The sequence below is a fragment of the Dasypus novemcinctus genome, chromosome 8, assembly GCF_030445035.2.
Source record: "Dasypus novemcinctus isolate mDasNov1 chromosome 8, mDasNov1.1.hap2, whole genome shotgun sequence".
Classification (NCBI taxonomy): domain Eukaryota; kingdom Metazoa; phylum Chordata; class Mammalia; order Cingulata; family Dasypodidae; genus Dasypus; species Dasypus novemcinctus.
This window is the reverse complement of record NC_080680.1, coordinates 6,557,084-6,584,174: the sequence shown is the minus strand read 5'-3', so window position 1 is coordinate 6,584,174 and position 27,091 is coordinate 6,557,084. Positions and strand designations below refer to the sequence as shown.

The following is a 27,091-nucleotide window of genomic DNA, read 5'->3' as shown; positions in this document are numbered from 1 at the left end:
GAGGTTGGGCAACTGTGTTGTCCTGCTCAGCACCAAGTGACTTTAACACATTCCCTAAAGAATTCAGATGGTAGTCTGGTCCCTTCTTTTCGTTTTTCTTCCACATCCTCAATTCCACTCTCTTTGCAGTTTGTAGTTCCAGGAGCTTTTGGATATCAGGGTTGATGAAAGAGGGGCCACCAACTTCTACCTGCCTGTTAATGGGGCCTCCCCAGAAAGAGGCCCTTCGTGAGTGGTGGGAAAGCTGCTCGTGCTGGAATGTGGAGTGTGCTGAGGTGGGGGATAACAGGACCCTGGCAGCTGCCCACCACCAGGGCAAGGCTGGGCTGGGGCAGCTTGAGTGAGCAAGGCCCGGGATTGCTGGCATAGAAGCAGACAGCCAGGAGTTGTTATCAAGGGACCTGCCCAGTGGGGATGAAATGGAGTCACACAGAGAAAAAGGCAAGCTGGAGTCCAGCAGTGGTGGAGCAGAGAAGGAGGTTGGAGGCAGAGGGCAGGCTAATGAAGCAGAGGCATGTGTTATGGGAAGGGAAGGTGCAACCGGCTGGTGTGTGATGGTCTAGAACCAGTGGTGGCTGTTCTCACCACACGGGGATGAGTGTGAAAGAGGCACTGAGGGGGTTGTTGGGTGCGGTGACAGGGTGGTGGCTAGAGGCAGAGGGGGCTTGGTCAGGGGAGCTGTGGAAGCCAAAGGGGGCATGGTGAGAGCAGCGTTGTCCACAAGCTCCTCTGGTGGGAGAGGGGCTTCAGCAGGCTCCCTTTCAGGCACCTCACCAGAGGGATCTTGACGTGAGAGCTTATGAAAGTCGCCGTGGTCAGAGACCTGTTCCAGGTGGCTGCAGGGACAGGAAAGCACCAGCTGCAGCCAGGAGCAGAAGGGCCAGGACAGCCAGGTAGAGGGGGAGCCCCCGAGGCACAGGGCCCTCTGCTCCCCACACCCAGCTCACCATGTCCTGCCATCCCACACCCAGGGGCCTTCTGCCTTGCTCTGTCCCCATGGGCTTCCCTCCTTTATCAGCCCCAGCCCACCCTATTGCCCTTGGGTTGCATTGGGGCTGATAAGAAGAGCAACGCAGGAGAGAAGGAAAGGTTACTCACGTTTTCAGAAGCAGGACCAGGTCCCGAGTCTCCTTTAATGCTTGCAGGCTTTCTCTGCAGGCTGGAAATCAGGGCTCTGGGTTACAGGCCATGAAGGGAGGGGCCTAAGGGCCTTACAGGAGGATGAAGGGAATGTCCCTTCAGGGGAGGCCATCGGGCGTTAGACTCTGGAGCCCAGGCATCTGTGACAAGGTCACTCCATCCGTGATGGCCATGGCAGGGCTCAGGTATGGGAGACGATCTTCATTTACAAAGTGATCCCACAGCCGTTATCCCCTGCGACATCTCAAGGAGGAATCTGAGCCTTAGGGAAACTCAAAAACTCATCCTCAGCTGCACCTGGGTGCTCCACCTCCAGCCCAGCCAGTTTTCCATCACTGCACCCCCCGCCCCTCCAGGCAGAACCCATGGCCCAGGCCCGTCACTGCTTCTTCCCACCCGAGTGCCCAGCAGGGATCTGACAAGGTCTTGGGGTTCCTCCCAGGAGTCTCCTAGAGAGCTCCTTCCTCAGAGTGGTGGGCTGTAGCCCCTGACGTCCTCCACGTCTGACCCGGGCCTCGGGAACAGAAGGAGGCTGAGGCATGGGGACTTGAGGCTGAGTGGGCAGAAGCTTACCTTTCAGAGCTCCACTTCTCCTCCGCCTCCTGCTCCTCCCCCATGTCTCCACATGAGGCTGAGAGACAAGAAGGGAAAGGGGCTGGGCAAGTTCTCCCCTCTCAAGACCCACTGTGGGCCAGTTCTCCCCTCTCAAGACCCACGAGTGACATGTGCGGCTGCCTTTAACTAAAGGAGGTCTGGTTTGTGTGCTTATTCATTTCTACAGTGGTTCAAAATACTTGTTTTCCATCTTTGAATGAGGCAGAGAATTTTGTGAGAGCCACAATGGATTTTAAGAAGGGGACACACCCCAGACCTACAGGCACATCTGGCCTCTATCATGTGGGATTCTGCTTTCCAAGCAGCATCAGATCATAAGCTTTCTGCAGTGCTCTATCCATCAGTCCCCGTGCAGAGGAGACACCTGTCAGGGGAAGGTGATGAGTGACCCGGGGCTGAGGACTCTGATCCTGCAGCGATCCAGGACCCTCTTAGGAGTCCCATCGTCATCTGAGCCATTGCATTCCAGATGTTGTCCTGGAGATCACTACCACACCCAGAGAGATGGCCTGAGACCTTCACATAAATTCCTCATGCCCACTCCAACTCCTGGCCTGGCCCGTCCCTAGAAAGGAGATGCTCTAGCCTTTCCAGAGATTTCCCATCTTACAAGTCTCTCTGGTTGATTTAGGAAAGTGGAAATAGGAGGAGAGAAGTAGACTCCTTCTCTGTTGTGTTCGGGCTTAGGATTCCTTACCTTTTTAAGGGGTCTTCTTTCCTTAAGGGGTGATGAAGATGGGTTACTCGGGAGACAGGAGAGTAGCAGGAAGAAGAGCCCCACGCCACACAGGAGGGCGAGGACGATATCAATGAGCCAAGAATTGGAACTGGAGCTCAGCCAAATAGCATTATAGTTTTCCAAAGATAAGAGATAATTCTCCATCATCTGAATAGCACTGCTGCCAGTAGGCAACTGAGCAGCAAGAATGAGCTCTGGACTAAAGTTGCAGGCCCACATCACAAAGCTGTGACTTCATCACAATGGGCTCCTGAGGGTGGGGGAAGGGAAGAGCAGGGCTGACAGCCCCTCCCCCCACCCCCTTTACTCCCACATTCTGTATCCCTCTGCCCTCCTCTGAGGCTTCCAACCACACCCTCTAGTCATTGATGAACCTTAGTTCAATTTTCAGGTGATTCCACCTGAAACCCAGAGAAACCCCATTGCTGCCTGGTGTCCTTTATCCGTTGGCTTGAGTGCCACGAATTTCATAACCTTTGATAATTAAAAATTTTTTGTTTCAATCAACCTTTGCCATCTTCAAGCAGGGGGACTTGTACAAAAATTAAATTGATAATTTATTATTAAAAGATTACAAAGCTAAATAAGTATAAAACAAATTGAAAAATTCAACCCCCAGAGGATATTTTTAAAAGTTTCTAGCACTTTTGATTCTGAAATTAACAAAAGTTAAACTCAAAAGCTTTTGAAATATTCTGTATGAACACACACAAACACATACCCTCTGACAAGACAATTCAGTATTTTCAAATCTATGAATTAAACATTTCTTAACCCATTCCTGGTGGTGTGAGCCTATTGTAAATAGGACCATTTTATGAGGCTCCTTCAGGTAAGGTGTGGCTCAAAGGAGTCAAGATGGGTCTTAAACCTGTTGGTGGTGGCTTTATAGAGAAGGCCAGAGAGACTCCAGGGGAGTAGTCAGAAGCTGGAAGTCAACGAAACTAGAAGAGGAAGGAGAAGAGGCCGCTATGTGCATTGCCATGGGAAGGGAAAGCCAAGGAGCTGCAAAGACTGCGCTTCAGCCAGAAGACACCAGCCCCAGGAGGAAGGCAGCCTTCCAGCCTCTGAAAGTGCGAGCCAGTAAATTCCTGTTGGTAAGCCAACCCATTGTACGGTATTGGTTTTAGCAGCCAAGGAACTAAAACTGCTATCTTGATGGTAATGATAAAAAAACCTCACATAGTATGTGCTATGCGGTTGTTTGCTATAGGTATAGGATATAAGTCTATATATATTATTTTAGTGTTTGTTAAAGGATTTTAGAGATATCCACACTTAAGGAAGTTGAACCAGATTCTTCTCCACTACCCATACACTCTTTGACCTCAGATACCAGTGTCCACCTAAATCTCACTTTTTTGCAACTCATCAATATCCTGGCTCTCCTGAGTTGATGGCTTGTAGAGAACTGTACTCTGGGTGCTTTGGGGGATGCTTGTTAATTCTCTGTCAATGTCTGTCGCCCCAATTTGTGAAAGTGTGACTCATTTTTCACCCCACTTGGCCCAGGTTGTACTTCCTCATTCCCCCCCTTCTTGCCAGCTCTGTTTTGTCTCAATCACGATGTGAGGTCCAGGGGAAATAGTAGCTCTTCTGAGAGCTCTGAGAGCCCTGAAAAGCTCATCTCTCCTCAGTCATTCTTCTATGCCTTCCTACAATTTCTGCTGAAGGATTTGCCTCCTGTTGGTATATGCCTGACTTTTTTCTTCTAGATGGTGAGTTCTGGGAGACAGGCAACATTTCTGTACATTTATTTTAAAAAGTGAATTCACCTCTGTCTACCCTACAGGACTTCCTTACATGTAGTAGCTGCCCAGTGAGTGCTTGCTGAGAGAACACAAGAGGAAAGGGTAAGTCTGCTGCAACTCATTCAGCTGGAGTGGGTAGCAAACCAAAACAGGCCAGTGCTTGAGAAACAAGTTCTGCTTTGCTGAAGCATGATGAACACACTGTGGGTGCGAACAAATGTCTTTGGTCCATGTTGAAGTGGAATTTCTTTCAGCAAGACATAGACACCAAGGTCTGCAAATCAGCAGCACCCAACAGGCCAAAGCATGACCCAGCTGTTCATTTGTCTGGGGTGTTCTGCAGTGAGGAAGAAGAGCTCTAAGTAGCAGCATGAGCCAGATGGAAGGAATAGAGTGATGGAGGATGGCATCCATTGGTACCGTTGAAAGCAATAGTATCCCATGAAGGAATTCTGAGAGCCTGTAGGCTAAGGCACACCTTCTCAGGTGAGAGACAGGTGTGACTTGGTGTTAGGAAACCTACCCCAGGTCACATGACCAGTGAGGGGCATGGGAAAGCCTGATATCCCACCCTTAACACTTAGTCCCATGCTCTTTGCCTTACACATACCTGATTATCTTCATGATCTCAAATAGGGCCTTTTATTTAACACGAAATTGGTATTGGGAGTCTAAAATGTGCTCAGCCTGACTTAGTAACATGTTATTCATCTTTAAGCAATCTGTAATCTTAGGGTCAGAGGATGGTTATGAGAGAAGACCATGGGTTATCTATGACACAATCTACTGCTGAGCCAGTTCACTGAGCAATTATCCTTTTAATAAAGTCTATCTTATTTTCATGAAACTGTCCTACCACCTTGCTGCCTTTATAGGCATCAGATGCTATGTGACATGTATGTTGAAAGTTGTCAATGGGTATGAATAAAAGCATGTGTTGTTTTTGACATTACATGTATCCTCTTCCTTATCATGCACTGGGTGTGCATAATATTTCATGAATACTTTAGCTAAACTCTGAGCACACTCATAATAAGCCACCAATTCCTGAAATTCTTTTACAGACTTGGTCAGATTAGACAACTTTTTGCCCTACTACAAAGATAAATTTTCTGCAGGTAAAGGGGCATTTGTGAAAGAGTGAGAGGCAATTAAATAAAACAGGCAGACTGTCTAATTATATGAATACTACATACATGTCACATCCTTTTTCATGCCTTCATGTGGATGGTCTCCCTTGAAAGGTTTCAGGGATGTGGGGACTAAGGCTGATATTTCTATAGTGAACTGTGATCCTTACAGTAAAACTGTTATGTTGACATTATTTGTGACACTGGGAACTGATGCCCTTTCAACAGTTTCTGAAGGCTCCACTTCAAACATGTTTGTTTTTCCTTTCTCTTTGTGAAATTCTATTTGTCCTATAGACTACTAGTGCTTGATAGGGGAAGGGAAAAAAAAAAAACATTTAAAAGGGGGCTGGCAAAAAGGAAGGTCAAAGAAAAATATCTATTTCTATTTTTACAAGGAGCTAAAATTTCATTGGGAGATAATTCAGGAAAAATATTCACTAATGTAAATCTATTTAAACGTTATCAAATTAATACACAATATTTTCTTTTGAGCTAAAACTATATCATAGCAGGATGTGAAAAAAATCATCCTAGGAACTCAGAAGATACATTTAGCAGCAAAGTAGTCACACCTAAAGAGAACTGGTGAATCGGGAAACATATTAGAAGAAAATATGCCAACCAAAATATCAGTGACTACCAAGAGGAATAAAGAAAGGGGGAACATACATGTAAATGGGGCATCAAAAGGAGTTGAGAGAAAGTGCATGACATATTAATAGTTGAGAATTTTTGAACATAGACAATAGACATCAAGTGGCAGAGTCAGGAAACCTTACAAATGCTAACTAGATTAACCAAAAGAAGACCTCACCTCGAAATGATATAATACAATTCTGAAAATGAGAGAACAAAAAAATTGAAAGTAGCAGGGGCTAGGGAAGGGAAACCGACAAAGTAAATAACCACCAACCCAAACTTTTAAACCCAGAGAACCATCTTAAAAACTGAAGAGGAGCAAAGGCATTTTCAGACAAACAAAAATTAGGAGACTCTGTCACTAGGAGGCTTGCATCAAAAGAAATACTAAAGGGAGTTCTTCAGGCAGAAGGAAAAAAAATTCCAGATGGAAACTCAGAGATACACAGGGAATGAAGAGTAATGAAAAGTGTAACCTCAATAAATATTTTCCTAAAAAAAGTGATGCCTATGGAATCTAAACTAAATATCAAATTAGTTTATATACAAAAAGAGAGTAAGTCAAGAGGAATGTAAATAGAAATTAATAAAATGAAGTTAATTCAAAGGAAGGCAGGAAAGGGGGGAAAAGAATATATAAATAAATAAATAAACATATAAATAAATAAAATCAAGTTTCCTGATATATGTTAGATTTCAACCTAAACACATAAAAAATTACCTTGACTGTAAAGGTACTAAACATTGAAAGGGAAAAACCATCACAAAGAATATAAAAAATCTAGCAACATGGTATTTCCAAGTCACATCTAAGGTTACAGAAAGACTGAAAGCAAAAAATGAAAATGATAAACAATGAAATATGACTCCAAATCAAGCTGATATAACTTTACTGATATAAGACAGAATAGATTTTCAAAATGAAAACTTTTTTTTTTCCTTTTCGTCTTTTGTAGGTACCAGGGAATGAACTTGGGACTTCATACATGGGAGGCAGGTGCTCAACCACTGACACCCACTTCCTGACAAGTATTTTATTTCTGAAAAAGCAGGATGTTTTCTAAAGAAAATTATATCAATTCACCAGAGAGAAATAAGCATTCTAAATTTGCATGCATCTAATGGCATAATCTCACAATAAGTAAAGTAAGAATTGAGAGACATAGAGGAAATGTAGACATAGCTATAACACAAGGACAAATTTTATAATGTCTCTCAGAATGTGATAGAACGTGCAGGAAAAATGGCAGTAAGCATGGGAGATCCGAATAACATATTCAATAACCTGATCTAATTGACTCATATGGACTATCCAATGACTTATACATATTCATTTCAAATGAACTCAAATATTTTCAATAAATAAAATAAGTCCCAACAAATACCAAGGGACAGAAATCATACAAAAGAGTCTCCTCTAAAGACAGAGCATCTCAGTTAGACATCTAAAACACAATGAGGGAAGCAGACTTGGCCCAATGGATAGGGTGTCCGTCTACCACAAGGGACATCCGCGGTTCAAACCCCGGGCCTCCTTGACGTGGGTGGAGCTGGCCCACATGCAATGCTGATGCATGCAAGAAGTGCTGCACCACTCAGGGGTGTCCCCCCCATAGGGGAGCCGCATGCCCAAGGAGTGTGCCCCGTAAGGAGAACCACCCAGCATGAAAGAAAGAGCAGCCTGCCCAGGGAGAGCTGCCACAACAAGATGACGCAACTAAAACACAGATTCCTGTGTCGTTGACAACAACAGAAGCGGACAAAGAAGATGCAGCAAATAGACACAGAGTACAGACAACCAGGGTGGGGGGGCGGGAAGGGGAGAGATATAAATAAATAAATAAATCTTCAAAAAAAAAAAAAAGAAAAGGAATGTTAATCCAATATTTAAGAAAAGCATAATCTCCAGACTAACTCCCATCTTTGCAATTGAGCAGATTTAGTTTTAAGAGAAAACTATCCGTGCATCCTTTCTCCCATTTCCCTGTGGATCTGGACCTGTTCTGATCCTTGGACTGACATATGGGAACCTCTATGTGAATATCCAGACAGCAGCAAACCTGGCCAAGAGCTGCCGGCTGGTAGCGGTCCCATGCCATGTTACTCACTCTCTCTTCCCTAATGAGTCTTTGGAGTCCCCAGAGGTATTTGACAGCTGCTTGAGGAAAGAGGCCCCTGGGAGGACAAACAACAGCCTTCTCTGAAACCTGCAGGCTTGAGAAGTGAGGCAGGTGCAGAGAGGAATGTCTGGAATTACTCTGAGCATTGTGTACCAGGCTGGAAGGCCCAGGGGCTGGCAGGGTGGGACTCCTCACCTTCCGTCTGTGCTTTGCCATCAATTCAGCACTGCTCCCTTTATCTCAGAGTACAGTATATTCCTCCAAATACCCAAATATAATCTCTTTTCCTTTTCCCAAAGTGAACCAGATCCCAAATACACCATGAACTGGTAATAACAATGAAAGTCATCAAAGTGATAAATGTTGCTTTCACTGCCACCTGATACCCACACTATTTGAAAACTCCTTTAAAGAATTAGAGTAAAATTGGACTTTCTTGAGATTTCTTTTGAACTGGATATGATAGAGAAATGAATTGCCCAGTATCTTCCGAATGCATTGATAATGAACTCATGACATACTCAACGGTCTAATTTGCTCTGTACGCTTATACATATCATAGAATTCTGCAACATGGATATTAACTTTGCTTCATGTCTTGTCTCCAAGAAAGATCCCCAGGCACTTAATTAATGCTGGTACTGGATAGTGTTTCAAAGTATATTGATTCTATTTTCTCATAAAATCAGGGCAAAATTGCATCAATATTTCAAAGTCGATCCTTCAGGCATTTTTTATTAATTGATAAAAATAAAATTGGTCTGAAATGGAAAAATATGATCATAAATATAATTGAATTGGGGAATATAACAAAACTTCTGTCTTCAGAGAGTGGTAGAATAAACCACCTGGGAAAGAAAGTTTACACACTTCTCTAGTCAAAGGGAAGCATTTACCATCCTTCTGCAGCCTCGGACAATTCCCTGGTAGAATGACAAAGGAATTCCTCCCTCGTACTTGTACCTACTCCCCTCAGAAGGCAGGGATTGGTCCAGAGGCTATTCTCAAGCCTGAAGATGCACAAGGTCCCAAAGCAATTCTTGCTTTCAAATCCTCTTTATTATCTTTTCAAAATGAAAATATTTGTGTTTTCCTTTTTTATCTTCCATTATTTTGCAATAAACTTGTAGTCAAAAATCATCAGCATGAGATGGTTACAATTTTTTTTTCATTCTTCACAGTTAGCAACCTCGTTCTTCAACAGACATTATTCCTGCATTTCATCTTGGCCAAATGGTAAGAAAATGAAAAATAACTTCCATTTGAATCCACCAAGTCAGCAAAATTAGCTGAAGCATCAAACCTTTGTGAGATGACTGCTGTTGGGAAGGGGAAGAGGGTACTGGTATAATTGAGAGAAAGAGACAGTGGATGTCTGTCTAAATATTTAACTATGTCCCCAGACCTGGTCAACTTTTAAAAGGGTTGATTACAGCTGGATGCAAAAGGACAATTTATGGTTCCACTCATATGAAATATCTAGAATAAGCAAATTCGTAGAGATAGAAAGTAGACTAGCAGTTACCAGGGACTGAGGGGAGGGGGGATGGGTGTTACTGCTCAATGGGTGCAGAGTTTCCAGTTTGCCATTAAGGTCTATATAATATGTCTTCCCAGTAGACCTTAGTACCTTATCATTATAGGTGCCCAGTCAATCCTTGTGCACCTGTAAAGAAAATACCTTCATTTGTTTGTCTTTAAAAGGTTATGACTAAACTTGAAAGATCTAAAAAAGAATAAAATGGCCCATGTCTGATGAAAGACGAGTGTTTTCTCAGACCCTGTATTCAAATCTTGGAACAGTGTTGCATCAGTCTGGAAACAGGTGGCACACGCACAGTGGATTCCTGAGAACCTTTAATGGAAGGACTGCCTACAGATGTGGAAAAGGGAAGGGCATCATGAGGAACATGAGGTTGCTCCTCCAGGTCTGAAATGGCAGGGTGGGGGTGCATTACTGGAGCAGAGCCTAACTGTGGAAGACACTTGTGTGGTGGTTTGAAGCTGGATGGACACCAGAAAAGTATGTTCTTAAAGTTAATCCATTCCTGTGGATGTGGACCCATTGTAAGTAGGATCTTTGGGTGAGTAGGATCTTAAGCAAGGTGTTATCCACCTAATTGAGGTTGGGTCCTAACCCTCTTACAGGAGTCCTTTATAAGAGAATGAAATTCAGATGAGAGAGAAAGTCATGGAAGCCAGAAGCCGAAATCAAGGAAACTGAGAAGAGAAGGAAGAGAACAGCAGATGCTGCCTTGTACCTTGTCATGAGACAGAACATTCCAGGATCACCAGCAACCGAACTCTAGGAAGAAGGGAGTGTCTTAAAGATGCCTTGATTTGAACATTTTCATGGCCCCAGAACTGTAAGCTTGTAAGCTGATAAATCCCCATTGTAAAAGCCATTTCTGGTATATTGCTGTCAGCAGCCTAGCAAACCAGAATACACTGCCTCTGCCAGAGAAGCATCCAAGCAACATAATAGAGTACCAGAATAAATACCCTTGCTTCCCTCTGCTCTGCCATCCTATGAACAGTAGAGCCTCCCGTTGGTTAAAGCCAAATGGTGGCCATAGGGCAAGGGGTCCTAGGTGATGTAGTCCACAGAGACCAGCCTCCTGAGAGTGGGATGGACATGGCATGGCTGCGGGTGGAAGAGGCAGGGAAGAACCAATTACTTCCTGGGGAAATAGCACAAGAGTTCTGAATGCCATCTGTATTGGTACATTGATTTCTGACGATTTTTCAAAATGCTGGCCATGAACTAACAACACTTCAGTGCCTATGAATGACAACACTGATGGGCTTTGCTCTCCGATACAAAGCCTGGCCAGTTTTCCTCTTTTTAATGTGCATTTCTGTGTGTGGAGCATTATCAAGCTCAAACAACTCATTGCAGACGTCCAAAAACACCAAGGACCAACAGGCAGAATTTAATGTGAAGCTATCAAAAGAACTTATGGCAAAGACAAATGAGTTTATATGGCTAAGAGTCTTCAAAAAAGAGTCGAGAGGTCATCAGAGGGGTCACGCTTACGCACGCCTCAGCAGGACCACAAAGACAGCCAAAGTAGATACAACCCCAGGTACTGGTTCTCCTGAGGGCTACGGAGACCCACAGGTTTGGCAGTCATGGCAAATGGCTCTGGAATTCAGTGCCATGTCAGTTGGCTCTACTTTGGAATTTATGTCCCTGAGTGTGATGGAGTTGGACTCAAATGTGACCTTTCTACACATGCCTCTTCTGTCACTTTTACTGAACCTGTGGTTGGCACTAGGGTTGGTGTATACTCAGGAGACTTGAATCTCTGGACTATCCATGTGCCACCTGGGCCCTGAGCCTCAGCAGAGTTGCATCTCCTACCCTCTGCTTCATTGGACTTACCCAGGCCAGCTAACAGGGATGTGAAGATGGTCAACCACCACACCAGGGAATCAAGAGTACCTACAACTGCAAGTAGGAGAATGCATCCACCATCCATGTGCAATCTAAGACTCCTCTTGATAAAGAGTTGGAGTGGACATCACCATCCCAAGGTCTACAGGATGGAGGAATAAAATGTAGATTGGAGTGGACTTAGTGATATTCTACTATGGAACTATTGTGACTAATAATAGAAGAAATTGTAGCAATGATGCAGAGAAAGTGGCCACAGCAGTTGCTGAGGGCAGGGTGAGGGAAGAAGAGATGTGATGTCGGGGCATTTTCAGGACTTGGAGCTGTCCTAAGTGATATTGCAGGGAAAAATGCTGAACATTATATATCCTGCCATAACCCACTGAATGGACTGGGAGAGAGTGTAAAGTACAGCACAAACTATTATCCACGTAGTGCAGCAGTGCTCCAAAATGTATTCACCAAACACAGTGATGAAAGAGGTTGCTGATGTGGGAGGAGTGGAGTGGTGGGGCAGGGGTGTAGTGGTATATGGAAACCTCATATCTTTTTTGATGTAACATTAAAAATAAATAAAGAGAAAATAGAGCCTTCAAAAAATGAACTTATGAAAATTAAATGTCAGCAAAATAAGCAAGAAAAGCATACATCCAAACAAGCAGACTAAATAACTGTTAGGAATTTCACCCATGAACTACATTGTCCAACAAAAACAAGAGGAGGTGACAGTGTCTTCCCTAGAACCATTGGAGAATTTAGGCCAGCACATATTTTTGCTTTCCTGGTCCAGATCACAGTGGTAGGTCAAAGGTACGTGTACTTGAATTTCTCATAAACATGACATCTGGGTGAGTTTAGACCTTTACTACAATTTTTTAAGAGTACTGCTATATTAACATACAGTGCAGAGATTACTGGTATAATCAGTTACTACAAATTCTAGCAGATATTGCTTCAAATGGTGAAATTTCTATTTCCTACAATAACCTACCTATCATTAGTTTACCAAACGTACCACAACGACTGATAAGATATAGTGTGGTATGGAACTATTTTATAAATAAAAGAGAACTTTGGATTATTCTCTTATTGAGACCAAGGTGAGGATTCCATTTGTAGCCCTGCAATGAATAAACTTAATCCCTCTTGGCTCCAACATCAAATCTACATTTGGCCAATGACGTAAGGATTTTGTTATTTCTTCAATCCTGTTCGAAGAATTCTTTTAATTTTTTTGGGCCAGAATCTTTTCCTTATGTGGGAAAATATAGTCCTCAGTGAATAGAAGGAAATAGACTAAAAGTGGTTGTACCTCACAGTTGCTGGGCAGAATTTATATAAAGTGTTTTGATACTGGGAATCCATGCAATCAGATAACACACGATTTTTTTGGCATTAATATAGCAAAAATGCAAGGTCATCATGAAAAAGTACAGCAGAGGAGGGAAAACGGTACATTGAGATAAGCTCATCATATTATAATGCAATCATATGCATAGAGTATGAAATGAATGACACTGAAATTGTTTTAAAAAGAGCTGTGCAATGAGATGACTTGTTTTAGAATGCCTGTGTGTGTGGAAACATTTGGTTGGAAACCATGCTTAGCAAGTTATTAGTTGAATGACTTTGGGAGAAGCTACTTTCAGTTTTATTTTCTTTATCTATTAAATTGGTGATGATATCCAAAATATATATAAAACTGCAAATCTTAGAGAGAGAAATAAATGGCAAAAATAAAAATTGCCCATTAATATGGGATGAATATGTTTACTCTTAATAATAATCAGACATATCAAAGTAAAACCATGTGATACAATTTTTTTCTTTTAGAAAATGGGCACGTTTTCAGTCACTTTCTGTGAGATTCTCAGTTTCTGTAAGCTTTGCCTCCCTCGTCTGTAGTGTGGGTATGTTGTTACCCTATCAACCTCAAGCGAGAGTAAACATTAAGGGATCGCATGACTATAAAGCATTTTGCCTGTCGTATGGTGAAGGTCAATGAGTATTAGCCTTACCAGCCACTAACATGAAGCTAGAGAGGTGTTAGTAGCTAGACCAGGAGAAGATCACCCATAGCAAGGACTTTATCCTGTTAGGTGATGGGACATAATGAAAAATTTTAAGCAAGAAACTATATAATGACGTTTCCAGAGTTACAGTCTCAGTCTTACTTTGGTGTGAAGGAAACAACAGAGCAGATAGGCTAAAATATGGGCATACTTTTTAAAGTCTGATAATATCAAAGTTTGGCTCTAGATTGTAAAAAAAGCAACCCTCACACACTGTCCCTTTGGAATCAATTGAACAATACCTTTAAACTAAAAACATGCATATCTTAGTCCTCAACAATTGCATTTCTAAATATCTACTCTAGAAATGTTTTTCTCAATTAAGACAATGATGTTTGTGAATGTCTTTCTAAAAAATAAAAAACCCAGCAAGATGGCGATAGAGTAAGGAGCTCCTAGAGTCAGCTCCTGCTGCAGGGCAGTTAGCAAACACCCAGAGCTCTTTGGAGCTGCTGAAGCACCTGTTTGGGGGCTCCAGGAGGCCAGAACAGCATCCTGCAACGTCCTTAGGGGAGTGGAAGGGGGAGATCCCTGTCTGCAAGAAGACTCGTAAGTAGAGGCTCCACGTCTCGGAGGCCAGTGCCAATCCTCCACTGGAGGCAAAAGTCACTCGGGAGCTGTTCTGCAGCTGGAATTGAAAGCTCCACTTCCCCAAAACGGGGGAGGAAGAGACGGTTGGGCACCAATTTCAGCTACTGATGAGGAAATTCAGCGGCTACAGTATGTTCCTGAGAACAGCTAAGGTTTGAGCCTGTCCAGGTCAGAAACAGGCTGGGAGCTGCCAGCTTAACTCCGCGCCTGGCACAAGGGGAAGCGGGGCAGACTTAGGATCCCAATGCTGGTGGGGACTGGCTTCTTTCGATCCAGGTCAGATTGCAGGTCTAGCCTAGGCCCCAGTGCCACCTCCAGCAGGGAGGAACCTTCAAGGGCCTGCGTCAGCCTCTCCAGTAAATTACCAGCCAAGTCACTGAGGCTGGTGATCATCCTACTCGGGCAGCACGCCCTGCCCCAGGAGCTGCTCTGTGACAGGGATTGGAAGCTCAATTTCCCAGAAATGAGAGGAGGAAATGGCTGGCTGCCGATTCCAGCTACTGATTGGTAGACTTGGCTGGCTAAGAGACAACCCTGGGAACAGCTGGGGTGAGAACCAGCCCATCAGAAAGAGGCCTGTGACTGCCATTCTGACTCTGCGGCCAGCCTGAGGGGAAGCTGGGATGTCTGAAACTCTCAGTGTTGGCTGGAAACAGTTTTTTTCATGCAGATCAGCCTGCAGCCCACCTAGCCTTCAGCCCCGCCTCTGGAAAGGACAGGCTGAGGAGCCATGCACCAGCCTATACAGGTAACTGCAGGGAACTTTCGCTGGCATACACTGAAAATCAGATGTCTACCAGGGCAACTGTGGTCATCTTAGGACCCACACTGCATAGATTGATGCCCACACCTGCAGCTCCATTCCTGCCCCAGATGGGGGAGAAAGGGATGTGAAGCTCCATCAATCTCTCTGGGCAACTACAGTTTAGGCTTGCATGTGGATTATTCCACACAGCTGTGACTCTGCCCCTACCCTGGCAAAGGAGAAAGTTGGAAGAAGCTTCATTGGTCCCTGATGAAATGAGGGCAGCTTGAGTCTCCACAGCTTACAGCACCAACTACATGCTTGGCTCCTACTGCACAACCAGCAAGGGAGAAATGATGGGAAACCCAAAACGAGAGAGGAAAACTGCACCCAGAAAAAAATATTCCAGTAAGCCAGATGTGAAGACACCAACCAAAAATTACAATCCACACCAAGAAACAGGAAGCTATGGCCCAGTTAAAGGAAGAAGATAAGCCTCCGGATGACATAAAGGAGTTGAGACAACTAATTATAGATGTTCAAACAAATCTCCTTAACAAATTCAATGAGATGGCTAAAAAGATTAAGGATATTAAGAAGACATTGGAAAAGCACAAAGAAGAATTTAAAAGCATACATAGGAACGTATCAGATCTTATGGGACTGAAAGGCATAATCAATGAAATTTTAAAAAATTTGACTATTATAATAGATTTGAGGAGGTAGAAGAAAGGATTGGTGAGCTTGAAGAAATGGCCTTTGAAAGTGAACATACAAAAGAATGGATGAAGAAAAGAACAGAAAAAATTGAACAAGGTCTCAGGGAACTAAATGACAGCGAAATGCATGCTAACATACATTTCATGGGTGTCCCAGAAGGAGAAGAGAACAGGTACAGAAGGAATATTTAAAGAAATGATGGTAAAAAAATTTCCCATCCCTATTGAAGGATATAGATATCCCTGTCCAAGAAGCACAACATACTCCTATCTGAAAAAATCCAAATAGACCAACTCTAAGACACGTACTCTTCAGAATGTCAAAGGCCAAAGAAAAAGAGAGAATCCTGAGAACAGCAAGAGAAAAGCAATGCATAACATATAAGGGATATCCAATAAGATTAAGTCTTCATTTCTCACCAGAAACCATGGAGGCAAGAAGACAGTGGTCTGATATATTTAAGATACTATAAGAGAAAAATTTCCAGCCAAAAATCTGATATCCAGCAAGAGAGTCTTTCAGAAATAAGGGTGAAGTTAGAATATTCACAGATAAACAGAAACTGAGAGAATTTCTAAAGCAAGAGGCCAGATTTTCAGGAAATACTGAAGGGTGTGCTTAGAGCCTGAAAAGAAAAGACAGGAGAGAGAGACCTGGAGGAGAGTACAGAAGTGAAGATTATATCAAGAAAAGTAACTGAAAGTATCAGAAGAGTGGTGAAAATAGAATATGACAGATAAAACTCAAACAGTCAGGAATAAACTTAACCAATGATGGAAAGCACTTGTATTCAGAAAACTGCAACTCGATGTTAAAACAAATTTAAAAAGTCCTAAATAATGCGAAGAATATTTCCATGCTCATGGATTGGAAGACTAAATATCATTAAGATGTCAATTCTACTCAAATTGATACAAAGATTTAATGCAATCCCAATCAAACTTCCACCACCATTAAAGAAAAAATTGAAAACATGATCATTAAATGTATTTGGAAGGGTAAGAAATCCTGAACAGCCAGAAACATCATAAAAAGGAAAGTGAATCCTCATCTTCAGACTTTAAATCATAATACCTACCAAGAGTGGTAAAAACAACATGGTACTGGCCTAAGACAGACACAATAGACCAATGGAACCAAATTTATGGCTCAGAAACAGACCCTCACAGGTATGGTGAGTGATTTTTGACTAGCCTGTCAAGCTCACACAACCCAGGCCGAACACTCCATTCAACAAATGGTGCTGAGAGAATTGGACATGCATAGCTGAAAGGAAAGAGGACCCCTATTTCACACCTTATCCAAAAACTAACTCAAAACAGATCAAAAAATTAAAAATAAAAGCAAGAACCATAAAACTTCTAGAAGAAATTATTGGAAAATATCTTCAAGACCTGGTGGTTGGTGGTGGATTCTTAAAGGAGATAAGAGAAGGACTGAGTCGACTACTGACGTTAAATGTACGTAGAAGTTTTAATTAGCTTTAGTGTAAAAGTGTGGAAGTGTGTAGAGTGGATGGTAACAGCTAGTAACACCCTAGTTTATAAATGGGAAATTGGGTCAAAATGGTAGTCAAGGGATGTAAGTGCCAATTGACAGAGTGCTAGAGAATAATCTAGAAACTGAATAGCATAGTAAACCACGAGGTGGATGAAAATTGTGGTTGATGGCACAGATGCAAGAACATCCTTTGTTAGCTAGAGCAGATTTACAACATTATTGTAGGGTGGTGGGAATGTGGAAAAGCATGGGAAAGATCCAACTGGAGTGACCTATGGATTGTGTTAGCAGTAATAATATAATATTGTTGCATCTATTCCAAAGATGTACTGTGTTGATAATGGGACAGTATGGAAAATGTGTGCCAAATGTACAGTATGGATGTGGTAACAATCAGATGATGATGTATTATTTGTAACAAATGTTCCACCACAGTGTAGTGTGTTGATAGAGGGGTGTTGTTTGGGAATTCTGCACATGTGCATTTTGTTTTATAAGTTTACAACTTCTGTCATAAAAAATATATATATAACAGGGTGGGTTGGGGAAAAATACACCAAATATAAGATAAGGACTATAATTAGTGGTAAGTTTTTGATAACATTCATTCATAATTTGTAGCAAAATTCTCAGGACAATGTAATGTGTTGATGGAGGTTGATGTATGGGACCTGTGTGATGTTATGTATGTTTGCTTTGTAAGTTCACAACTTTCAGTATACACTTATTCTTTATATATGTTCATATATAAATGATATAAATATAATAGGGTGGGTTGAGGGAAAATACTTTGGTTAGTGGTAGTATTTTGACAATGCTCTTTAATCATTAGTTAAAAATATTTAACAACAATGCAAGGCATTGGTGGTAGGGTGGGGCATGAGGGTCCTGTATGATGTCATATATGTTTGTTTTGTAAGTTCACAACTATTACTATACACTTATTGTCTATGTATGTTTATGTATGAATAATATACTTCAGTACATTAAAAAAAAGACAGAGACAGAGGAGAGACTATAAGAGACACAGCAGATTCGGGAGTTGAGGCAGCACAAGAGATTGAGCACCTCTCTCCCATTCCAGAAGTTACCAGGTTGGTTCCTGGTGCTGCCTAAAGAGAAGACAAGCAGACACGGAAGAATGCACAGCAAAGGACAGAGAGAGCAGACAACGGAGGGAGGGAGGGAATAAAGAAATAAATCTTTTAAAAAAACAACTTATTTTACATAAAACAATTATATGCAGTTAAAAAAATTGACATGACTGAAGAAAATATGTGGAAACTACATATCCAATGAATGTTTAATATCCAGAAAATGTAAGTAAATTCTAACAACTCAATAACAAAAGATAAACAAAAATTGGCAAAGACTTGGATAGACATTTCTCCAAAGACATCTACATGGCCAAAAAAATGTATGAAAATGTGCGAACATTATTCATCATTAAGGAAATGCAAATCAAAACCACAATGAAATGCTGTTTTATACCCACTAGAATGGCTACTGTTTAAAAAATTGGAAAATAACAGTTGTGAGAGAGGATGTAGAAAATAGGAACCCTACTCATTCATTGTTGGTAGTAGTGCAAAATAGTACAGCTGCTGTGGAAAACATTTTGGCAGTTCCTTAGAAAGTAAGTATAGAATTACCAAATGACCTAGCAATCCCACTTCTAGTATATACTTAAAAGAATTGAAAGTAGGAAATTGAACAGATATTCGTGGTGGCATTACTCACAATTGCCAAGAGATGGAAGCAACCCAAGTGTCCATCAACAGAAAAATTGAATGCCTTATTTGTCTATAAAAAGGAATGGAGTTTTGATACCTGTGGAGTTTTGATATATGTGATAACATGGAGGAACCTTGAAGACATCATGTTGAGTGATCTAAGCCACAAACAAAAGAACAAGTATCGAATGCTCTCAGTGTTGTGAAATAATTGGAATAACAAATTCATAAAATCAGAAACTAGTGTACAGGTTACCAGGAGCAAGAGTTGGGGAAGGGAATGAGGATTTAATTCTTAATTTGGTGCAGAATTTCTGTTTGGGGTGATGGAAAAGTTTTGCCAATGGATGGTGGTGTTTGTAAGCACAATATTGTAAATGTAATTGACACAACTGACTTGTATTTTTGAATATGGTTAAAAGAGAAAATTTTAGTGTGTATATATGTTACTAAACCTAAAAAAAAAAAAAAGCATTAGACTGTACTAGACAAATGGTGAACCCTAATGCAAACTATGGGCTATATAGTTCATAGTACAATTATAATAATCGTCCATTTTTTCATCAGTTGTAACAAAGTTACCACACTAATGCAAGGTGTTGACATTAGGGAGAGTATATGTATTTTCTGCATTTTTCTGTAAATGCACAACTTCTCTTATAAAAAATAGATGAGAAAGTTAATTCTTCAAAATTAATCTATTAAGATAAATTCTGTCACTGATGCATTGTATTACCCTAGTCTGGGAGAGCTCATGTCTGACTTTAACCAGTAAAGCAAGTCTTGTCTAATTGCTCTTTCTGGCTCAACAGCTAAGGTTTTATGTGACCTGTAATTTTTTTCAGTATTTTAGTCTTGGAAAAATGTTCTTTCTCTATTGCTATTTTAGCATTTTCCCATTCTATTTTTTATATTCTCTCAAGCATATTTAAGAAAGGCTACTCAAACAAGGATACGTTCCTTTTAAAAATTTGTATTGACTGGCTCCAAAATAATAAGGAATTATCTTTTTAAAAAACCTCTTAATTTAAAATAATCTTTTAGTTAAATTGTCTCAGGCTCATTTGACTTCAATACTTATGGAACCATGAATCTATCAGAAACTTATCATGCATCTGAGTTTTGATGTTTTTGATGTCTCTTACAGTCAATATGGACAAGATATGTATAAATTTCAAAAAATGTTTGTTACAATTATAACATACACATCGTGCCCTTTATTTTAATTGTTTTTAGAGGTCTTTGACCTAGCAAACATTTACTTCTGCAACTTCAAATCACTGAACAGAGTTTTGTAAGCCAATGAAGCTTACCATGCATTTGCAGAAAGTATGGAAAATCACTATTTTCTCAAAAGGTACAGCTCTTTTCTAAGCCAGAAGGAATAATGATGCAGATATTTGGTTTTCATGAATGATAGGCTAAAATAGTGAGATGAAGATTAATAAGAATAAAGGTAATCAGATAAGAATTAGATAAGATTTAGGTTAGATAAGAATTAGATTAGATTAGGTAAGAATTAGATAAGAATACTGCCTCATAAGTAGGTAAATTGCTTAAGTATAGTGAGAAGCAGGAAGTCTTTGGTTACTTTGCAACTCATTGACAGTAGCATAAGATGGCAGTCAAATATGGAAGTGTATTTTTAGCTTGAGCCAATGCAAATAAACTTTCATGACAAGGAGGGTCCTTTACCCTTGTCAAACCACTTCTTGGGAGTGCCAGATTATAAAAATAGTTTTTATGGCAAAATTCTATTCACAGAAGGTGAGTTGTATGGTGATTGGGATACATTTATTCTTTAATAATAATATATATTGTGTGCAACCTATGTAAGAGACATTAGACTGAGGGTTGTGGGGAGGCAGGAATAGAAGACTGACCACTAGGGACTTTCCATCCATTATGCCAGATGGATAATCCAGGGAGCGTGGCGTTCTGTAACTGATGTGGGGATGGGGCTGGAAGGCAGTGTGGTGACGGGCACTGGCTCCAGAGTTCAAATGCATTGGCTCTTAGCTTTTCAGCAACAGGCAAGTCTCTGAGCTGCTCTAAATCCTCACCTTTATATTTATGCCAATAGCCCTTTTTCCATGGGGTCTACCACAAAACATATTTAATCAAAATTATTTCTTGTCATTTATAATATGCTGTCAGGAAATAGAGACAAAAGAGAAGTGCCTCTCAAAAACTTGAACTCAAAGGAAATAAAGGCTGCCCTCTGTTTAGCTACAACATAAAGATTGAATCCATAGTTAAGGGTCTGAGTTGAATGCACAGTCAATGAAAAAACAGTTCCATAATACATCAAATACACTATGGAAATGTGCGTGCAATCATTAAAGTAGAAAGACTAGAAGAATGATCCCCATTTATCAGCCAATATGAGCAATTATGGACATGTACAAAAGATATCAACAACAAAAAAAGAATATCCCGTGCAAAAAAAGTGATTAAATATCCACTTGCCAATTGAATGGCATTAGTTTACTGAAGTCCTAGGTTACTAACTTCAGAACTTTAGGCTTCTAGTTATAAAATAGATAGAACATTCATAAATCTGCTGTGAGGATTAAGTAATAACTTTTGAAAGTCACAGATGGAAGCAGTTTGGTAAATTCTTGGAAGCTGTGGGATGGTACTTAACTAAAGGAGAGTCCACATGCCCTTGAGGACTGTGGAGGGAACTGGCAGCAGATGAAACTCCTGTCCTCATATCGACATGGTTTCCTCGGTGGGTAGATGGAGGCTTCTTTGCCTGACATATGTGAACATTCGAAGTCTACACTAAGTCCCTTGTTCAGAATGCATGCCTTGGAAGCAAGTGCAGGGCAGGATATCATCATCACAGAAATTAATAGGTTGGGTTCTGTACTCTAAGTCAGCCTGTGCTCTCCAACAATTGTTTTAATAAATTTGGTGAGCTTGTGCTGAGCGTGGGAGGGCGGCTGGCAGAGGGAGGACACCGTTAATGGAAAGCAGGCAGAGAAACCACCAGGGAAGGGGAGGAGAGGAAGTCTGGTAGGAAGCTCTCACCGCTTCCCCTGCTGTGAGGGTGTGGTGACCCCAGCCTCTGAGCAAGACCAGTGGAAACAGGGGATAATGGCAGAAGGACTCGCAGATCATCTGTTGTCCTCATATCCAGGAGACAGTCTGCTGCTTTTCTCTCTCTGGGTATTGACCCAATCCCTTCAAACAAGGAAGTCCACTGATCCTTTGAAAGCAGTGAAGTGGCAGAGGATTTCGTTCACCCATACCGGATGGGCCCTCTAGAGAGCTTCAGTGGCTCATTGCAGTTACATCTGCCTGTGGGGTGGCTCAACCACACGCCGCCTGTCCCTCTCCAGGCCAGCTGGGCAGGGCTTCGTCTGCTCTTTCTAAGGATGAGGTCCCAGGGGCTTTGCGGGCATTTTGCCGTCGTGGGCAGGTGCGTGCTTCTGACCCACACCCACCGTGCCCACTTCCTCTGCCCGCAGATCTGCCTGGCGCCGACTCAGACACTCGGCGCGTGGCTTCACCGGCTGCCTCTTGGCCTTTCGCTTCGGCGGGGCCGCGCCCCTGAAGACGGCGCTGCTGCGCGGCCACCCTGCCGGGGTCACTGTCTGCAGCCATGTGGCCTCCGCCGCCTGCTGCGCGGCAGGTGCAGGGCCCAGCTCGCCCACCCCAGAGCTGACCTGGCGTCTCGCAGGCGGCTCAGGTGCGTGCCCCTCGCGGCTCTGCTCGAGACCGTCCGAGTCTTCTGGGTTTTGTTGTTCAACTTTTTTGTCTGTCTCCCTCTGTTTCTTTGTCTCCCAAACTTTTTTTCCCCGTATTCTTAGTTCCATGTTCATTTCTATGATTGTGGTTGTCTACTGTTCTTTCATATGTTTTATGAATTTCTTAGAAGTCCTTTTTCCTACTTGCCTGTCATTCTTCCTTTCTCTACTGTAGGTTGTTCTGGACCAACAGATGAGGGAGAGCCTTTAGTTAATGCAGATGGAAGTGACTCTGCTGTCATCGGAGGTAACAGGGCCATCCACGAATGACCTCATCCTTGTCATTATTATCAGTCAGCATAATCGAACATGTGTCTGTGAGAACCAGTACTGATTAGTGAAGGCAATGGCTTGTGGTGTAGATAGCTAAGTCTTTGCCTATATAGATACTGATATTTGCTGATATTCTGATGGAACTTCAACGAATTGAAGTGACCCTTCTGAAGAGGCTTAGTGAAGGAACTGATATTCCTACAGAAACACAGTTTTTAAAAGAATAGCTGAAAACTATATAATAACGAGAAGGTCTATATTTGAAAATAGCCATTAGGATTCCTCAGGACATATTTCATATATTTTAAAAATAAAATAACATTTTCATGCTCCCATTGACAGATCACTGACTCTTTAAGTAGTTATTAAAAAGCAATTAAGCCTAAGATTAATTACCAGAAGCATAGCTTTATAATTGTTTTAAAAATGACAATTTGCATGATTTACATGTTTCCCTAAATACACGCCTTATTGTAAATCTTAATATTAAATATATTGAGCTGATGGACTGAATGGCTCATGATTATTTTGAGCTGAAGAAGTAAATTGCATCTTAAATGTATCTTCCTAGCAATACAAACAATATATTCTGAGACAGAATTTATCAGGGTCTAGCTCACATGATCAAGAGTCATTCTTTTTCCTTATAATTCTTTTTTCTTAAATTAGTAAACTTTGTTTCAACTTCAAAAAAATAAAATAACAGACAAAGGGCAACTCAACAAATCATGGAATCATTTCTCCAAGAAATTCTGTCCAGGAACATTTATCTTATTTAATCCTAAAATCAAACTAAATTGCTTCTCCAGTATTCAGAAAGATAAATAAATGAGCAGAATGGGAGAAAATATCTGCATTTTTAAAATCAGATAAAGGTCTAATATGCAGAATATAAAGAACTCAACAACAAAAAGATAAACAACCCAATTTAAAAATGGGCAAAGGACTTGAATAGTCATTTTTCCAAAGAAGATACACAAATGGCCAATAAGCACATGAAAAGATATTCAACATCATTAGTCACTGGGAAAATTCAAATTGAAACCACAATAAGATACTACTTCACACTAAGAAAGCTATAATAATAATAATTACAATAAAACAAAATAACAAGTGCTGGAAAGAATGTGGGAAAACAAACTATCATACATTGCTTGTGGGAATGTAACTGGTAGAGGTGATGTAGGAAACAGTTTGGCAGTTCCTCAACAAGTTAAATAAGAATTAGCATTTGACCCAGCAATTCCACTCCTACATATATTCTCAAAAGAATGGAAAGCAGGTTCTCAAATATTTGTATGTGAATACACTAAGCACAACAGCCAAAAGGTGGAAACAGTTCAAATGTCCATCAGCAGATAAACGGATAAGCAAAATGTGGTATATACATATATATATATATATGATGGAATATTATTCAGCCATAAAAAAGAATACAAGCTAAAACGTGACTGGCCCTTGAAAACATTATGCTGATTGAAAGAAGCTAGATGCAAAAGGTTGGGAAGCAAACTTGGCTCAACAGGGCATCCGTCTACCACATGGGAGGTCTCCTTGATCTGTGTGGAGCTGGCCCATGTGCACTGCGGATGTGCGCGGGGAGTGCCGTGCCTCGCAGGGGTGTCCCCCACATAGGGGAGCCCCACGAGCAAGGAGTGCACCCTGTAAGGAGAGCTGCCCAGCGCAAAAGAAAGTGTAGCCTTCCCAGGAATAGTGCCACACACACGGAGAGCTGACACAGCAAGATGAAGCAACAAAGAGAGACACCGATTCCCATGCAGCTGACAACAACAGAAGCGGACACAGAACACACAGCAAATGGCCACAGGGAGCAGACAACTGTGGGAGGGGAAGGGGAGAGAAATAAATTAAAAAATAACTCTATTAAAAAAAAAAGGGAAACGGACTTGGCCCAGTGGTTAGGGCATCTGTCTACCACATGGGAGGTCCACGGTTCAAACCACGGGCCTCCTTGACCCGTGTGGAGCTGGCCCATGTGCAGTGCTGATGCACAGTGCTGATGCCGCACCACGCAGGGGTGTCCCCCGCATAGGGGAGCCCCATGTGCAAGGAGTGCACCCATAAGGAGAGCCGCCCAGCGCGAAGTAAAGTGCAGTCTGCCCAGGAATGGCGCCGCCCACACTTCCCGTGCCACTGACAACAGAAGCAGACAAAAAAACAAGACGCAGCAAATAGAACACATAACTGGGGGAGGGGGGCAATTGAATAAATAAAATAAATCTTTTAAAAAAAAAAAAGTCATATATTGTATGATTCCATTTATATGGAAAACCCCGAACAGGAGACTTCACAGAGACAGCCTGCAGACTAGGGACTGCCAGGAGTGGGCAAGGAGGGGAGAGGGAGTGACTACTCAGTGGGTCTGGAAAGCAGGGGAGATGGGGGTGACCGCTCAGTGGGTCTGGAAAGCAGGGGACATGAGGGTGACCACTCAGTGGGTCCAGAAAGCAGGGGAGATGGGGGTGATCGCTCAGTGGGTCTGGAAAGCAGGGGAGATGGGGGTGACCGCTCAGTGGATCCGGACCCCCTTAGGAGGTGGTGAAAGTGTCCTGGAACTAGACAGAGGTGGTGGTCACACAGCACTGCGAATGTATGGAATGCTAGTGAATTGTACACTTTTAATTGGTTAATTACATGTAATATGAATTTCACCTCAATAACAAATCTCAATGATCATGGCATCTAACAACAGCATACTGCTTTTACTATTACAATAAAATGCTGAGTCTTACAAAATACATATTGCATGATTTCATTTACATGAATTTCTACAAAAAGCAAAACGAATCCATGATAACAGAAAGCAGATCAAAGTTTGCCTGTGGACAGGGATGGAGGGATTGACTACAAAGAGGCATGAGGGAACTTTCCGGAGAAATGCTAGGCGGTGCTAATGACAACAGTATGTTTGTCTATCAAAACTTACCAAACTGTGCACTGAAAAATAGGTGTACTTTACAATACGCCTATTATATTTCAGTAAAGTTGACTTAAAAAGCAGTCTTATTACTCTAAAGGCTGACACTGGCATTTAATAAGTCAAACTACTTCCCTAATATGATCAGAATATGCTTATGCTACTTATTATTATGCAAAGCAATGTAAATACTAAGTGGTCCTACACAGAAGGCATACCTGCCAAACAGTTCAAATACTAACGAGTAAAGAAGGTTGCTTACCAATTCTGGAAGAGGACAAATATTTCCAGTATTCATATACAATCCTTCCACTAATATAAACTGCCGCGTTACACGAGCCTTGCGAGGATTCTTTACAAGAAAAAAAAAAACATCTTACATGTTACTAACTCCAAACACAAATCTGCTGGATGCTCCCTAGCATTTCCACCTTATGAGATTGATCAAAAGATAAATCATCTGCCTGAATTTAAAACTCAGGGGTGGAGGTCCTGACAGTGCTTCTTTTCTCAGACATGTTCTTCAGTCCACAAAATCACTTCTGTGACCTCACACAAAGAAAAACTCTTTAAGCACTTTTAGGATATTAAAACATAAACAAAACTCTCCAACTCCAGGATGACTGGGAAGGCGCCTGAGGGAGCTGAGGGGAATGTTTTATATCATGATAGTGTCATGATACTTGGGTAAACAAGTAGAACCACTGGCTGAAATCATATAGCTAAGAGTTATATAAATCCCTCTTGAAATACTGAGGACTGCAATGATAATCTCATCACCGCAAGAGGGATGGTGGGTGAGGCGTACACAGAGGCTAAGAACGGCCAAATGTTGATAACTCCTGAAACTGGGAGAAGGGCAAGGGGCTTCATTAAACATATTTCCTTTGTATATGTTGGGAGTTTTTCATTAAAGAAAAAAAAAAAGGTTAAACCTTGCTCTTATTCACCTATGAAAAAACAAATGAAATCCTTTTCCTTTCTTACTTCCCTTAATTTATCACGGGGTCTCTTTTAATTTGTGTGAAGTAAACCTCAGCTATAACCTTGTCCAGTGATGTTCAGAGGTGGTGAGGCGGAGCGCACCTTCCCCAGCCCATGGATGTTAAGTGACTAATACACCACTCGCCCTTACAAACTTATCAGATGCCTCAGATGCACTGGGCTGACAACACAGAGAACTGCAGCTATAGTAAGAGTTTGCTATCTTTCTACTCAAAGGTCGCTAAG

General features: G+C 41.7%; 1 pseudogene; it reads right to left on the bottom strand.

Moving 5' to 3' along the window:
• Positions 1 to 754: 754 nt before the first annotated feature.
• Positions 755 to 27,091, bottom strand: part of LOC101435142 (serine palmitoyltransferase 1-like) — a 79,130-nt pseudogene continuing 52,793 nt past the window's right edge.